This window comes from Phascolarctos cinereus, unplaced genomic scaffold (genome assembly GCF_003287225.1).
Source record: "Phascolarctos cinereus isolate Bilbo 61053 unplaced genomic scaffold, phaCin_HiC Scaffold_9;HRSCAF=440, whole genome shotgun sequence".
Lineage (NCBI taxonomy): Eukaryota > Metazoa > Chordata > Mammalia > Diprotodontia > Phascolarctidae > Phascolarctos > Phascolarctos cinereus.
In genome coordinates, this window is record NW_027556402.1 from 55,888,240 (window position 1) to 55,906,125 (window position 17,886).

General features: G+C 35.5%; 1 protein-coding gene across 1 annotated transcript in view; it reads right to left on the minus strand.

Annotated features, from left to right (window-relative positions):
• The window catches only part of NDST4 (N-deacetylase and N-sulfotransferase 4), a 343,262-nt gene that overhangs the window by 133,383 nt on the left and 191,993 nt on the right, over positions 1–17,886 (minus strand). The window lies entirely within an intron of this gene.

Genomic DNA, 17,886 nt, shown 5'->3' on the forward strand with positions numbered 1-17,886 from the left:
TACTGAAGAAAATAACCTCTTAAAAAGCAGAATTGGCCAAAAAGAAGCTTTGGTGTTTGTTGGCTGAGAGGTCTGGACACTGCCACTGCTGCCACTGATTCACTGACCCAGAGTCCTGCTCCTGGTTTCCTGGGGCCTGGTCTGCGTTGGCATGGCCAGTGCTGGACTGAGCTCCTCTCTCACCTTGGTGTGATGACCTTTCCTGCCGACTTTCCAAGTTGTCTTGGGTTGTAAATTTTTTCCCTTAATCTTTTTGTGGGTTCTGCCACTCTAGAATTTGTTTAGAATCATTATTTAAAGGTATTTGGAGGGGTTTGGGGGAGAACGCAGGCGAATCCTTGCTTTACTCAATCAAAATGTCTATTCTTTCCTCTTTTTGTTTATTGTTCATTTGTTTCAGTCATGTCTGACTTTTCATGACCCCATTTGGGGTTTTCCTGGCAAAGATACTGGAGTGGTTTGCCATTTAAGGATACTGAGGCAAACAGGATTACTTTACTTGCCTAGGGTTACATAGCTAGTAAGTGTCAGAGGTCACATTTGAACTCAGGTCTTCCTGACTCCAGTCCACACATTCTATTCACCTGCCAACTAACTGCCCTTTGCCTCTCTTTAGGGCTTAAACAATAGTGCTTAAATACTACTTCAATATTTGCAGCTCTATAAAGAACAAAGAAAGACATCAAAAGGTGAAAGAGGTAATACCAATCTAATTAATCAGTCAGGGCAGCTAGATGGCTCAATGGGCCTGGAGTTAGGAAGATCTGGCCTCAGACACTTACTAGCTGTGTGACCCTGGGCAAGTCACTGAACTTCATTTTACTTTAATCCACTGGTGAAGGAAATGGCAAACGTCTCTGGTATTTTTGCCAAGAAAACCCCATGGCTAGTACTCTCTACAAGGTGACAAAGAGTTGGACATGACTGAAAAATAACAATAATAAATTGAATTAAGGAAAGGTGGATATCAATACAAGCTTTGAAGGGGTTTTTGTTATATATGCCTAAATCAGAGAAGTTACTTTAAGGAGTTGTTTATCTTTTTATTCTTTTTGTCTTTTTAGTTATAGAAATGTCACCTCCTATCTTGGGAAAGAAAAATATTTATAAAAGTTGCATGAGAAAAAAATTGTCCAGAAATGTGCGTATATACACATATGATATATGCACCTATATATACATATTACATATATGTATACATACACACACATTATATATATATGCAGAGAGAGAGAGAGAGAGAGAGAGTATTCACATATGCACACATATTATTGTTTCCTTATATAAAGAAAATGACACTGACAGTTACTGTTTTGCATACCTGGTGGTAATAAGGATTCTAAAAAGATCATGATAAAAAACTCACATTTCTACAAAAAAGCGTTATTCTTTTCAGTCACTACATATCACTTGCCCATCCCATATCAATTGTATACTCAGCATAGAATGATAGAGAAACCCATGAAACAAAGACGGAAGAGTCTGTCCTTCACCCTCTTTCATCCCCTACCTTCCTAATGGGCACATCTATTGATGGCTGCATTAGTGTTTAGAAATGTCTACCTACCTACTTTGTGCAGATGTTGAAGTGAGTTAAAAACAGAAGTTAGAGAACTTCTATTGGCATGTATTTTTAAAAGAAGACTCCTTTTTGAAAGGAAAAGTTAGGGTCAGGCTTACTATGGGTTAGTGGATTATGTTTCCTTTGGGGTGTATTCCAACATCAAATTTTCACAAATTACCCTATTATAGGGTAAGTATGCCTTATACCAGTGGATAACCTCATATCAGTGGAAAATAGCCATTTATTTCTTGGGTTTCTAGCACAGCCTTACAGGAAACAAGGTATCTTTTCTTTCCCTTTCCTTCCTTTATTCTAGCATTCAAGAAAACATGCATAAATCTACAAAGAAAATTTTCATGACTTCCTTCCAGCTACCCATCTCCTGCTAACAGCATACAGGCATAAGTCCACACACATAGGGACACATTTCTGCTTTAGGTAGTACATTTTCAATCAATTTATTCTTATGACTCAGATTTTTACTTGAGTGAGAAAGAGGAAACTTTGAAAAAGTTGAGTTCCTTTGCTAAAAGCTGCATCTTGGCATTTTACTGAGTATGTTTTTAGATTTCAGAAAGACAGAATCAAAAAAAGTGGTGATATTTCCAGGTGAACTAATATATCGTTGTTATATGAGCTAATCCTTTTTTTTTTTTGCCTATGCCTGGGTTTTTCTTAAAGATTTTTAATAAGCTAGGCTTTGAGCAGATCACGACGCTTACTTAAGGCAGTCTCAAAGTTTTCAAGGGTCAGATTGGTATTACTTCTAGCTTTTTGCAATGGTGTGTGCATTTTATTTTCTTTCTTTGAATGCCTTCACCTTTCTTTAAAGCATTTGTGATTATGGATATGATGTCTTAGGTTATGTAGGAGACTCTATCCTCATAGATTTGACAATTTGTATAAACTGTTTAAATGAGCTTCAGAATGGACTCCTCAAAGACATTTTAGTCTTAGAGGGATGGTAATTTTCAGGTAGCATCTTTTATTCACTCTTGATTTGGATGTGTACTTGTGTGTGAAAGAGAGTTTAAATGGATGTAATAACACCCTCGAGAAGGAGCAAAAGCTTACAACTTCCAGTTTATTACTGAGTGGCATTATTGAAAACCTGAAATTGTATTTAAAAGGTAACCATAAATCAAGAAAACATTTCATGCTTTGAAACCCTATCTTCTAAATTGTCCAGGCTAGTAGTTTTCATATGCCTTCTTGTGGAAGATGACAAATTTCGTGTCCTCTGAGTGAACAGGAACACAACCTTTTTTCACTTTTAAAGTTTTTGATGCTTCTTAGTCCAAGTTCCCATGTTGGGGTAATTGACCAGGGAGCATTGGGTTAGGTGTAGAAGGCAATGAAAACACACAAATCCATAGGATCAATGGCCGCGGAAATGAAGACCATCTTATTCTCTAGAGACCAGTAATGCAATCCAGCTGTGTGTTTGTCATTAGGTCCCTTGGTCTTGGGTAACTTATTTCTGTCAAATTCAATTCAGTCACCTAAATTATCTAGGACTGTCTGACTCTTGGGAAGGTGGCATTTTTTTTCCTCCTTCAGCTTCTAATTTATAGGAACGAACTTTGAGATTGCTGTGATTTCTGTTTGTAATTCAAGCAAACTCTCCCAATAATTTCAGTTGATTAGCTAAACAATGGAAATTAATGACATTCTAAATAGTTCAAATTTATATGATGAATGACAACAATTCATTAGCATAGTATTTCAAAATGAGTAATAAAAATGGAAAGTTACCAGGAAATGACTAATAGTGACCTTGCATAATAACATAATGATTTAACATACTCGCTTTTCACATCTGGAGGTCTGGATTCTAGTCCAGAAAAAATCATGTGGCACAGATAATGATTTTATTTATCTTATTAACATTATATTGTCTAAATTATCATAGCTGATATATAATTTATCAGATGACTGCTAACTAAGTTTGACAACACAAGAGTAGCTAGAATGGAACTATCCTTTAGGACAATTCACTGTATGTCAGGGCTCATATATGACCACCTCAGACCTGACCAAGCCAGGATTGTTACCAATAAAGTTCATTTTAGGGCAGTTGGACCATTAAGACAGTTTTGAGGCATGGGCTGAGTATGATAGTTAGGCACCATCTTTCTTAATAATTCTTAGAATTTAGAATATGGGCACAAGTTACATAGAATGGGCAGACATGAATGAATTATAATTTATATCAATCTAGGTCAGAGGTTCCCAAATTTATCTGGCCTACCACCACCTTCAAAAAAAAAATTACTCAGCACTCCCTTGGAAATCTACTTTCTTTAACCCTTTAAAGTTTTTTTTTTTTGAAATTTGAGTCATTTCAAAAAAAAATCAAGTACTTTTTTAAATGACACATCTTAAATTTAATAATTTATTTTAAATTTGTTTTTTTCCTGCACTGAAATTTTTGTGATATGATATTGCATCATGTAACTGTATATTATTGTATTGTAAACAAGTCATTACACACACATATTCCTGCTGATGCAGGCTGTACTTCCTGACAATGCATGATCTACTCTTGTTAAGTCATGTCAGCGGATTTGGCCGTTGATCAGTTATAACTTGTGTTTTATGTGCTTATTTGGAAAATGATGTAGTCACTCTGACTTTAACTTTGTTACACAATAGATGAAACTTGTACAAATGGTTTTTCAAAATTTTCTTCTTTCCCTATGCTTCCACTGCCCCCTTATTTTTATTCAATGTCCCCCAATTGCACCTGAGGCTACTACCATCCCTCTGGATCATTCCAGTGCTCCACAGGGGGTGGTATCATCCACTTTGGGAATCTATGTGTAGGTGAAACATAGATGAGATGACAAAGCCATGGAAATATTGAAGCAATCTTAGAACTTGGGGACAAAAGCCGAGGTGCACAGAGAGAAAAACAAAATCATCTAGTTCTCAACTTCCTACTTCTTAATATATTATCATTAAGATTTCATTTCCACAAGCAATATATTTGGCTAAGCCACTTCCTTAAGAACTAAGAAAAGAGAGACAAATTTTCCATCTTTTTAATAGCTTCTGTCACTTCAAGATTGTGCAGAAGTTTGATAACAAAGATAAAATTGTCTTATAAAACAACGTATGACATTATTTAAAAACACTTTGCTATTACTAGTGTGGTACAGTAGAAAATGGACTGGATTTTGAGTCACCAAATTAGGGATCAAATCTGACAGCATCCTTAAACCTTGTGACTGTAGACAAAAAACTAAGCCTCTCTGGGTCCAGTTTTCTCCTCTAGAAGCAATCATTCCAACAAGCAATTTGTTAGGTTTCTCCCATGTGTTAAGCAGGGGATACAAATAAAAGAGTGATATAATCTTTGCCCTCATTAAACTTCTATTTTACTGGAAAATGAGGAATATGAGAGATGATCTCTCAGATTTCTATCAAATCTAAAACTTTATCCTATAAACTGATATTTATAGAGTCCCTTAAGGTTTAATGAGAGAAATGATTATTAATAACCAGTTAATATGGGGAGATGCAAGGTTTTTTTCCTTTCCGTTTCCTCATTGAAATGCCTCTCTGAGGCATTTCTGACCTTGCCTAAAGAAATCACCCCCCTCTGACTTATCTTATCTAGGTGGAATTCTTGCCTCACAATTGTTCATTTTCATTGACTGGGTGGATAATAGATGCTTTTGTATAGATTGCCTGAGGTGAGAATGGTTTGGCTTAAGATGAGCCTCTCTTTGTCTATGAGTGATGCGATCAAAATCACCCCCCCATATTAGAATAAGCCCACCTCTCTTTATAATGTTCATACTTTCATTAATTGTTAATCAATCAGAGTTGATTTCCACTTTTTGGGAACATCCACTCTTCCAAAGGCATATAAGTCTTGAGTGGCCTCCATGATTCATCTTTGGTTTATGACTATTTTATTAATTATCTTCTAGCCATAATTAATAAAAATTAATTATTAATTGCCCAGATATTATGTCTCTCAAACTTTTCATATGTCTTGTTACAAACTATTTTTCTCATCACAACCTTATGAGGTAGATGGAGAAAACAATATTATCCCCATTTTAGACATGAGGAAATAAAAGCTCAGAAGTTAAGTAACTTGCCCATGACCATACAGCTAGTAAGTGTTGGGCTCAGGATTCAAACTTAAATCTACCCTATGATGTCTTAATTACATGATTTATATGTCTATCTGGGATGGTAAATATAAATAAAATTCAAGTTCCTCAAACAATCTCATAAACAGGTTCAGACATATGTATTATAGCATAATGCCTTGCACACAGGTCTGTGTCTTACTAGACAACAAGAAAAATCTTGCAATCAACCCCATCTGAGGTAACCAGGTGGTTGGAAGACCTGCCACAGGGGTATCCTAACCACTAGTCTTCCTTTTGACCCTTTTCTGAATCTGTCACCCAGACTCTCTGAAAGTCACCACCACTAATTCTTCCAGTGAGGTGGAAGACCACCTGGTTTTACTATCTACCCCTGCTATTGTGTCCTAATATCCTCCTGGCCTTAACATTTTCTCTCCTTCTATATATTCTACCAGGGGTGGGGAACCTGTGACCTCAAGGCCACACATGGCTCTCTAGGACCTCACATGCAGCCCTTTGACTGAATCCAGACTTCACAGAACTTAGTAAAAGTTAAGGGGATTTATTCTGTGAAGTTTGGATTCAGTCAAAGGGACACACTTGAAGACCTAGAGGGTCACATGTGGCCTCAAGGCTGCAGAAAACTTCCACCTGGCCTATTGACATGCCCTAAGAACCACTGGGCCTTACCATCTGCCATTCTTCTATTCACTCCAAATGCTAGGGAGATATTTTGTAGGACTAAGACAGAAAAAAAAAATCTATCCTCTACTTGAATCCCCTGTTCCATTATCCTGTAGCTGCTCATATCTTGCCAAACATCAACCTCCTTCTAGGATCTGCTTCTTCTTCTCTTACTCAGAGACTGGTGAACGGATCTGGAGAAGTCATGTAATTGTGCTTACTGGTCCACTACCAATTTATGTTATCTAATCTCTGGAGTAGTTAATCTTTGGACCCTCACTACAGCAACTTTATCCTTCTCTGATTAATTCTTTCTCTCACTTTCCACATTGATAGTTCAAAATTTTCTCTTCAAAGCTATATTCACAAGTGACTTTTAGAATGAAATTTATAAGTATGTTTTAATAAAGCTCAATTGTTCACATCTATTTTCAGTAAAGAAGCTGGACAACTCCTTCACATTAAAACATAAATAACCAATAGGTTTTAGTGTGCTTACCCCTTCCATACCTACTGAAAAGAATGATTGCACAATTGGGGTGACTCGAAGGATTGACAGCTGCGTGAAAGGTTTTTTGTTTGTTTTGGGAAGGGTAGCTTCCTAACATCTCTGAAGTCATGTCATCTACTTTGTCCATCTAGCGAGTAAACTGGCATCTATTAAGCACCGATTATGTACCAGGTACTATGTTAAGTGCTGGCCCTCAATTATTTTCTGTGCCCATGTATCTAGCAATGTACAATACATTTTGCTCACTGTATCATAATTACTAAAGCAGTTGATCACCTGAATACTAGAGTGATTGCAGGGTTCTACTTTATAAGAAAACCTAAATTTGAAGTTGAGAAAGACATTTTCAAAAAAAAAATGAAGATGCTATTTGTCATGAATAAATCAGTATGATCAGAATCAATAGGATTACAATGTGGGTATAAAAGAAAAAAATTCCTAACCATGGCAACTAATTATTAGGAGCAGATGCATCAAGGGGAGCATGCATAATTTCCATCACTAGGACACTTTAAATTAGACTTTATAAGAAACAATAGATGTTCCATAGGAAGACATGTCAGATATCTGACTTGCTAAGAATTTTTTTTTAATTTCTAGGTTTTCTTTTTCTGATTAATAAGTGATGAGTTTATGTATGATTTTCTGACTCTATCCTTTTAAAACTTGATGACAGCCTCCTAAGGTGGTCTCTGGAATCACTATCCTTAGATATATTAAAAAATTGGATTCACTTTCATTTCTATTGCACAGCTTCGGAGTTCAACTGTTCTGTATTTGAAAGTCATAATTATCTTTGTGCCCGACCTCCATTTTTGTGCCTGAACCCTCTTCTGGTTATCTCTGATCTTTTTATTCTTTGACTTCTTAAAACTTTTTTTCTTATCAATTCAACTTATTCATTTTAATGTTCACTTTGAACTCATTCTGTGAAATTACGTGAACTTTTAAAAATATTTGCAACATGTCCATTATTATATTCTAATAGGACTTTATCATACAGTTAATATAAATTTGATTATAATTTTGCCCCTTTACCATTTCTCAAATATCCTAAATTTGATGACAACCACTAGGTTCCGGATCATTTAAGTCAGCAATTCCTATTGAGAAAGGGATTGACTTCTTGATTTGTTTTGTCCAAATAAGCCTAATGATTTAAATTTATATAATATGAATAACATCAAATGACATTTTGAAAGCAGAGTTTGGAATCTGTTAGTCTGATATTCAGATTTTTCCCTCTTATTTTTAATAGTTTTCTTCTATGACCTTATCACCTATTGATATTTTTCCTGAATGACTGCTCTTCATTTATCCAATATGAACACATATTTCCCTGGTGCCAGATACTTCCTGCATTTTCAATACTATTTTTGTTCAGATAGAAAGAAATATAATTTAATCCTGTGTGAGGCAAAACAGCACACAGCAGGTAGCCCTACATCATTCAAGTCCAAGCATTGCCTTATCAAATATGCAGCAACAAAAAAGCAGAAAACAAGGTTACAGCCTCATCAGCTGAGTATATAGTATACAGTTAACTGAAAAATCTTGAAATTAATGTATCCTGCTGGATTTTAATTTTTTTTCCAACTCCTATTAATGTTATGCTGCACATAGGCTGTGAGAATAGAATATTGTGATGCCTTGACTGAGATGTGTTTGAAAATGCTTAGGTTTTAGGATGCTTTAATATGGCATTGTTGGAGCTGTGCAATCCACTATTTCTTCTCAAGTACTGGGTAGCACCCAGTCTCTACAAGCACTTGCTTATTCTATTGGTCAATTGCAAATTCATCTGAATAAAAAATGTGGGCTTGAAAAAGAGGTGTACTTGAAATTGACAGTAGAATATAATGGAACTGCAGTGATATACTTCTCAGGGTTCTGTCTCCTAAACTTTCATACACCTAGGCTAGTTAATGAGCTTTCCTTCTCCTTGTATATCAATCTCTGCCATTCCTGGAATCTAATAACAGGTGCAGTACATTATGATTAGTATTTGCTCTTCAGATAGATTACAGAAGAGTCAGCTTCCTCCACAATGCACAGGAAAACATATCAACGTGAAATTACTCAAACCCACAGTATGCTTTATTTTTTGGGGGGAGGTTAATGCAGATATAATCCAGGATCAGAAATGCAAGATAATACACAGATACATATTATATGCATGAAGTAGCAGCTAATCAAAATACAGTAGCCCAAAATTGCTAGTGGTAGATTATAAAGCTAGGATGTTTTAAGATGCTTCTTTGTATCCTCTTTTCTGCCTCATCCCCTCTATCCCATTAAGAATGTGTTCCATAGAACATGACAGAAGTCAGGATATAACATTTATATCCATATGACTTTTATTAGAGTCTCTTGGTATGCGAGAGAATAGGGTAGGTCACCAAAGTCTTTCACAGCAATATTTTCATTTGACTTTTACATGTATTCCAGCCCCCATTTTATATTCATGGAAATTGCCTGGTGAAATCTCTAGCATACAGAGTTCTGTTCCACCTCTGTGTGGACACTTGGAAGTAATTAGCACTATTAGGAATTCTTGGCATATAACAAAGAGGGCAAGTCCCATCTGGGAGAAGAATACCCTCTTATGGAGAAGATAAAGTGGGAAAATTCTATTTCCACTCACTATAAGACCAATAACTGCCTCTTTTTCCCTATTTTTCTTTATTTAAAAAAAGATTTTCAGAGCTGCTATAACAAAGAAAGGTTTTACAAAATGACCTGAGTCACTCCTTCCATGGTGATTCACACTCCTAGGAAGGCATGAAGAAGACCTTTGTCAAATCTTTTTGAGTCAGTTCATCTCAACGGTCTTATGGTACACTATACTGTTCTTTCTCCAGACACAAAAACTGACTATCAGAGTCTACATAGGGGTGGTGAGAGCTTTGGCGGGGGAGGGGGGAAGCATTTTATTCTACCTTTTGTGTAACGTAGTCTACATTTAATTCTCAATGGCAGGATTCACCCAGAATTGAGGCAACAGGTGAAAATGAAAAGTGCAGACAATATAAATCATACCTTATAGAGTGACAATTTATCCCAGTGAACCCAAACACTGTCTTGAAGGCAATTTAGCTATCATTATATATATATGTGTCTATACTTGTGACTATCACATATAAAATTCAGGCCCTGGAAAATCCATAAAGTTCTATTACTTATATTTTTATTCTGATAAGAAGAGAAAGGGAGCTTTATGTATTACCTTTTCCCAAAGCCTCTGAGAATTATGTTAAAGTTAATGAAATAATTTTTGTTTTTAGCATGGAGAGAAATGTTCAAGTAGGGAAGTCTATCATTTTCTATATCTTTAAAAATGAGTGGTAGATAAGTTCCTATTTTTTTTTCTCATGTATTTTGGGGCTTCTAGGGCATAAATAAAAATATGTAATGCCCTTGACATTGAAGCTTAGGATAGAAGAAAAATCAACGATTGCAGAGGAAGAGAAAAAATATCCATATGAATCCATATTTACAATGATTAATTTTGTTTAAAGTCAGAAAAAAGTGACTACATGAAAGAGAAACATTTGTTTTGGTTTCCTTTTAATTTCCAAGTTTCAAACACCTCACCTTATCTCTCCTATTCCAAATCTCAAAACCCCTCTTCATCATTCCTTCTACTTGTGCTTGCCTCCTATTTCCTCCTGACACTTGTCTCCTGGTTTTTCATACCCATCTAGATTTCTTATTAAAATTGTAGGATCATCTTGCAGCTTGCAGCTGCTTGTAAGTGTGAGCATTCACCCAAGGATGTCCCCTGGTCTCTTTTCTCTCTCTGTATCATCTCCATGAGTCTATGCTTGTTCTTTTTGGCTATGCATTTATTGGGAAATAAGTGGGAGGTGACTTTTATTCTAATACTTTTTTATGCTGTAACCTTTTCTGTTTGGGTTATCCATACATTTTAAGCTTATCATTATATGGGATTATAATGTGCTTATCTACAACTAATTCCTGCCCAAATGCTTTCTAGTTTTCCCAGCAATTCTTTTCAAGAAGGAAGTCTTCATTTATGTTTCTGTGTTTATCAATCACTTCACTACTCCTTCTATTTCTTCTGTTTCTTGCTTATCATCTGTTTCACTGAAATACATTTCCTTTGTTTCTTTTAACCAGTAGTAAATAGCTTTGATAGTTGCTAAGTTGTAATATAATTCGAGTGAGGTCTTTTAGCTTTGGTACCTTCATTTTTTTTTAATTATGAAAAGTCAATTTATTAAATACCTGCTAGGTGCCAGGCACTATGCTAAGCTCTGTGAATACAAAGACAAAAGTGAAGTAGTCATTCAAGACCCTTACATGTCAATGAGGAAGAAAACACATACATATTTAAGCATATACAAACTGTATAAATCCTAGGTAGTTTGGGGAGAGAGGACACTAGTAGCTAGGAGATCAAGCAAGACTTTATGTACAAGGTGGCACTTGAGTCTTGAAGGAAGCCAGGGTTTTGAGAGGTGAGGAAGGAGATTATGCTAGCCATGAGGGACAATATATGCAAAGGCACAGAGATGGAACATCTTGTGCATGGAATAAGCCATACACCATACTTGGATCACAGAGTTCCTGAGCTGATCTAACTGGAAAAGTAGGAAGGGAACAGATAGTATAGAGCTTTAAATGCCAAACTGAGGACTTTTACTTGAACCTAGAGGTAATAGAGTGCCACATGAGCTTATTAAATAGGGATGTAGACCTCTGCTATAAGAAAATATCTTTAGCAGCTATGTGGAGAATGCATTGGAATGGTGAGAAGTCTTGAGGAGAAAAACTAAAAAGGAGGCAATTGTAATAGTCCCAGAGAGAGATAAGGGAGCTGGTTGTGTGAATGGATTAAAGGTTGGGCATATGTGAGAGGGGTTGAAGAGCTAAAACCAGCAAGACTTGGCAGCCATCTAGCTAGGGAATAGAACACATTTAATCTTCTGGTGAAGATGGGAGGGGAGAGAATCAAATGTATATAAAGAAGGGCTGGCCTTGGTAAGAAGGGCTCCCTCTTTCTACTGAAGGAAAGGAAAGAATGGTGGAGAAATTATTTCAAGGGATTGTGAGATAAGAAGAAAGTGTTGTAAGGTAAAGAAGAAGAAGTGGGTGGGTTGGTAAATGTCTTGTTTTCTCACTAGGAGTCAATAGAACTGAAAGTGTTGGAGGACAGGGTATTGTGTGAGGCTTGGGTAACCTAAAGCAACAAAATTCTATTAATAGTTTAGAAGGAATCAGTCCCTCACCATAGCAGCCATTAGGAAGATGATGGACATAACAGATGGCACTAGGTGGGTGGGGACAGAGATAGAGCAGAGATGGTTGCTGAAATGGGAAAAGATGCTTCAGAGGAGAAAGAATTATGTAGGAGAGTGTTTGGGGCTCTGATGTTAAATTTTATTTATTCAAAAGTCTACATAGCACCAAACCTGTCTTCAGTTTATATCAACTAATTTTTTGCATCCTAAGTTGTTTTAAAACTATAATCAACCAATAAATATATCATTAAAAACCTTTTTTCACAAATTAGATCTTTATGATAAGAAAGGAAAAGCAAAGCAAAAGTATTTTATTTCTCTCTCTTCTGTCAAAGTCAAAGATCAAATTACCGACTTCTTCTTGCATTATTAGAGGTAATGCCTGTGGTGCTGCCAGATTTTATTTTTTGTAAACATATTTTTCTTATTTCCATGCATGTACTGATGGGCACCAAAGCAAAGGACAGTTGGTGGGATCAAACATAGGGACAGGAAATGATCAGATGGCTAATACAATCCCTTCAGTCAAAAGCAGTAAGAGAATTTGGTTGAGAAGCCCATACAAGGATGAATAAGATATGAGAAAGCTACCCATATTGTCATTGAAAGAGCATTGGACTAAGTAAGAATCAGAAGCCCTTACTTCTAACTCTGGGTCTGTCATTAACTAGCTGAGTGACTTACGGCACAGATGTACCATACACCTTAACTTCCTTGTGCTAATTTGGTAAAATGAAGAGATTGAATGAGATTAGACTAAGGATACTCCCCAAACTCAAGATTTAACATATCATTAGTCCTTTGAGGTATGTGGATGACACTAAGCTATATGGCTGTACTGAAACTAAATTAAATAGCTCCTTTATCACATGACTGCCTTTTCCAATGATATCAAAATGTAGCTTAAACATGGTAAGTGTAAAACTTTGAATTCACTTCAAGGAATGATGGAAACTTAAGGTGTTGAGTGTGGCCCTAAGGACTCACATTGAACCAACCGATGAAAGTCATACCTATAGACTGATACCTATAGCCTACACTGTGAATTTTACCACTGGATTGTGTCTTGGATTTTTGTTTCTTGTGAATTTCTGTGTCTCAGCTGTTATTCTTAGAATAGCTTAGAACAGTGTCTGGCACATAGCAGGTGCCTAATAAAAAAGCTTATTGACTGACTGACTGAAAAAAGCAAAGCTCAAACTTCTAGGTCTCAGGATTCCTTCATACTCTTAAAAATGACTGAGACTCCCATAGCTTTTATTTATATAGATTATAGCTATTGAACTTTATCACATAAGAAATCAAAACTGATGAAATTCTATAAAGTACATATTCATAAAAATAACCTGATTACATGTTAATATAAATAATGTATTTTTATGAAAAATAACTGTTTCCAAAATTAAAAAAATGAGGACTTGCATTGCTTTGCTTTTTTTTGCTTATTTCTTTAATTACTCACTTAAAAGAAGACAACTGAATTCTCCTATCTGTCTCTGCATTTAATCTGTTCTGATTTGTTGTTTTGGTTGAAGTATATGAAGAAAATCCAATTATATATCACATTATGTAATTAGAAAATAGAATAGCATTTTAATAGGCAAATAGTATTTTAGTATTATTATGAAATGTTTTTACCTCATGGACCTAGTGAAAGGGTCTTGTAACCCTCAGGGATCCTCAGATAACATTTTGTGAATGATTTGACTGTGGTGTCTAACTTTAGGTATCTATAGGCAAGCTTTTCTTTCCCTCAATATTTTTTGTTTAAAGCACTGTAATTCTCTGACTTTATAGAAACATGATGAAGTATATATCATTGTACCATCTTGTATATCATTAAAGCTGTCACAAAATGGTTTCTGTAACCCTACAATTAACTTATATATCAATAATTTTTTTCAGTCACAAAAAATAATCATTTTTGTCCATCTTCACAATACTCCACATAATATCAAACAAAAAAAAGTACTATTGGGGATAGAAATATATCTCAGGATTATTTTATATGATTAACATCAAATGTAATGATGATAACAATACTTTAAGAGTTGCTAAAACATTATAAATGTTATCTTATTTGCTCTTTAAAACATTCTTAAATTTACTTATTTGAAAATTCTACCTATTGTTTTGTTTTTATCTTCTGCGGTGAAGCAGAAAAAGTCCAATCTCTCTTCTACATAACAGTTTTTGAAATACTTGACCATATCTATCATATCTTCCCCAAGTTTTCTCTAATTCAGACTAAACATGAATAGTTCCTTCACCCAATTCTTATATGACAAGAAATTCACACATCACATTATATTAATTGCTGTCTTCTCAATTCTTCTCAGTTTATAATGTCCTCAAAATATGGCACTAAACACAATACATCTGATGAAGTCTGGACAAAGCAGTACAATGAGGCTCTAATTTCCTTTTTTCAAGAAGCTATCCCTTTCTTAATGTGCATCCTAAGATCACAGTGTTGACTCATATTAAGCTTGAAGTCTTCGAAGATCAAGGGTAGCTAGGTTACTCACTGGATAGAGTGCTGGGCCTGGAGTCAGGCCCATCATCTTGAGTTCAAATCTGGCCTCAAACACGTACTAGCTGTGTGACCCTGGAGAAATTGTTTAACCCTGTTTGCCTCAGTTTCTTATCTGTGAAATGAACTAGAGAAGAAAATGCAAACCACTCCAGGATCTTGGCCAAGATAATCCCAAATGGGATCATGAAGAATTGTACACAACTGCAATGACTAAACAACAGCTACCATGAAGACCCCAAGATCCTTTTTATCTGAAAGAACTAATTTCTAGACAATCTCCATGATCCTTTACTTGCAAATCGCATACTGTGAGTCAAGATATAAGAGTTCACACTTATCCCTATTAAATTTCATCAGATTCATTTAGCCTAATAGCAATCCTGTCAAGGTCTTTTTGAATCTTATGCTATTTTATCTGAGTCTAATCTTTTATCATTCCATCTTTTCTTCAGCCTTATGACACCCTAATCCTCTTGTCTTCACCATTATCTACAATTTCTCCACCCCTAATTTCATTCCCAAGCTATGCACATCCCCCATCCCCATCCCAGGAACTTTACACTCTTCCCTTCCCTATATTGATCCTTGATCAACCTGTTCAATTCTACCTTCTCCTCTACATTCAAGCCCCTTGCTACTTTGTTTTATCATAAACATAACTTGAAAAACTCCAGTCTTAGATTACTCTCACCATATGCAACCATCATTCCTATTCATGTGCTGCCAAATAATAAGAGGTGAGGAAGAAGGGAAAATAGGGAGCTCTCAATTAATGGCCTCAATGAAGTATGAGGCAAGGTTTTCTGCTGAAAATATGTGTGTGGAGAGATGAAAAGGCTTGGAAGTGCCACTGTCCTGAGTGGGATAGTAAACTGATTAAGGAGGTGTAAAAATATTTTCCTGTTGCAATAAGATCCCAGTTGAAATTGTATAATATACATTTATGATGAATCCAGGCAGCGTGGTTTCATGCCTTTCTCCAGCTGTCTTGGTCCCTTTCAATGCTAGAACCTTTCTTATGAGATCATCTCTACATACTCTTTATATATCTCGTAAGTAACATAGTTGTTTGCATGCTGTCTCCCCCATTAGAATGGAAGGCTACTTGAGGGTAGGGATTGTTTTAGTCTTTCTTTGTACTCCCAGTAGCAGTGTCTGCCACATAATAAATGCTCACTGACTTGTTGACTGTCATTCAATGTGTTAGCTATCCCTTCCAGTTTTGAGTCATCACTGTCAAATCTGAAAAGTATGCCATATGTGCTTTATCCACATGGTTAATTAAAATGTTAAATAGTGTAGTGTCAAGCAGCAATCCTTGGTCCCTAACATCATTAGGGACCTGCTTTGATGGTGTCTAGAAGTATTAATTATTATCCCTTGAGTTTAGCCACTTTTTCAGTTCTGAATTTATATAATCATATTATTATGTAGCTTACCCCTCTCCGTTTTCTTTTCTAAGAATGGCGTAAAAGGTTTTGTCACTTGCATTGCTACAATATAGGTAAGCAAGAGCTATTACATTTTTTCTGATCCATCAATTTAGTAAGCTAGTAAAAAAGTACACAAAATTCATCTGACACGATGTGGTCCTGATGAAGCTGTTCTGTGACTACAACTTCTTTTCCTGGATATTCACTCACTATCCTTTTAATAAGACATTGTAGAATTTTGTCAGACATATTGAATTACATTTACTGGCATCAAGTTTGCAAACTCCATTCTCTTCCTTAAAAAAAAATTAGGACATTCACCCTGCTCAAATCCCATAGTACTCTCAAGTTCTCTACAGTTTTTCAAAGATCATTCCATGCCTTTGGCACAGCAATCAGATCTACCAGGTTTTTCAGTAAATAAGGATATGCTTGATTTGGGCAAGATGGTTTCATCTCACCAAGGGCAGATAGTTGCTCCTTTACTATAGAACCTTATTCATCTTGGCTATAACTGCCCATTAGCCATTTTTATTCTGTCTTTTCCAGTACAATGATTATTCTTCCTGATAGGAAAATAGTCAAATAAAAATTAAGTATCTCTGTCTTATTTGTGTCATTAATGTTCACTATTCCACCAATCATTCAACCAACTAATATATATTAGGTGATATGGTATATAAACACAAGAATCAAACAATCTCTGCTCTCAGGGATCTTAGATTCAATCCACTTCGAACAGTGTTTCTGTTTCATCTTTGATCTCTTGGTTCCTTAGTATAACTTGGTTAAAAAAAAAAGCCCTACAGATATAACTTAATATTTGGGGAAAATGTTACTTACATATATTAATTGCCAAAGGTCACACATCACAACAGTCTTTTTTTTTTTTTTTGGTAACCCAGAGCTCTTGTTTCCCCATCTGACATTACTGTTACTATATAACACCCTCCTTGTTTTGGGATATGTTTTCCAAGCTTGAATTAATCTTTATATGTTGTTATTATGATTCAGACTCACATTTAATTAGTTGACCTATGGCCTCCTTATTTCTCTTTTTTTGACATTAGAGTTTTGGGGAAATTTCTTGTCAACACTTATTTCCTGGTGATTCATTTTCTCTCCCTCATAAACTTACATGCATTTGTCACCCAACTCAACTGTCATTTAACCTTCTAATAAATTTCAAGCATTGCAATTAATTAGATCTACCATAGTTATTGTTTAATCTCTTCTGGTGTTTCAAAACTGACAACATAACTACAGATTTGATATTGGGATGATTTACTTTCTCTGAAACATGACAAATTTATTAAATGAAATAATATTCCATACTGTGTGACACCTCGCAGGACACTTTATTCCATAATGTAGGAATTCATTAGATACTAGGGGCACATAGATGTCTCTGAGATCTCCGAGATTTAACCTCTCCCTGGGAAATTCTAATGAGGTGAATTTCATTCAGGCAAAGTTGAAAACATTCTTCAGTTAATTTTGCTTCAGTGGCTACTAGTATAGCTATTATAGCTTTGCAAATATCTTTAAGTATGTGATTAAATGGCTTTAAAAAGATTATGTCACAAATTTAAAAAAAAACACCTTAAATTCTCTGAGGAAAATGTTACAGTGTCATTCAACAGATATAGAGCTAGAAGGTATCTTAGAGAATATTAAGTCTAACACCATCATCTTACAGATATGGAAACTAAGGTTAAATGGATTACTTAAGGTCATACAGGTAGTAAGTTTCAGAGGTGGGATTATTGAGGTAAAACAAGAGAT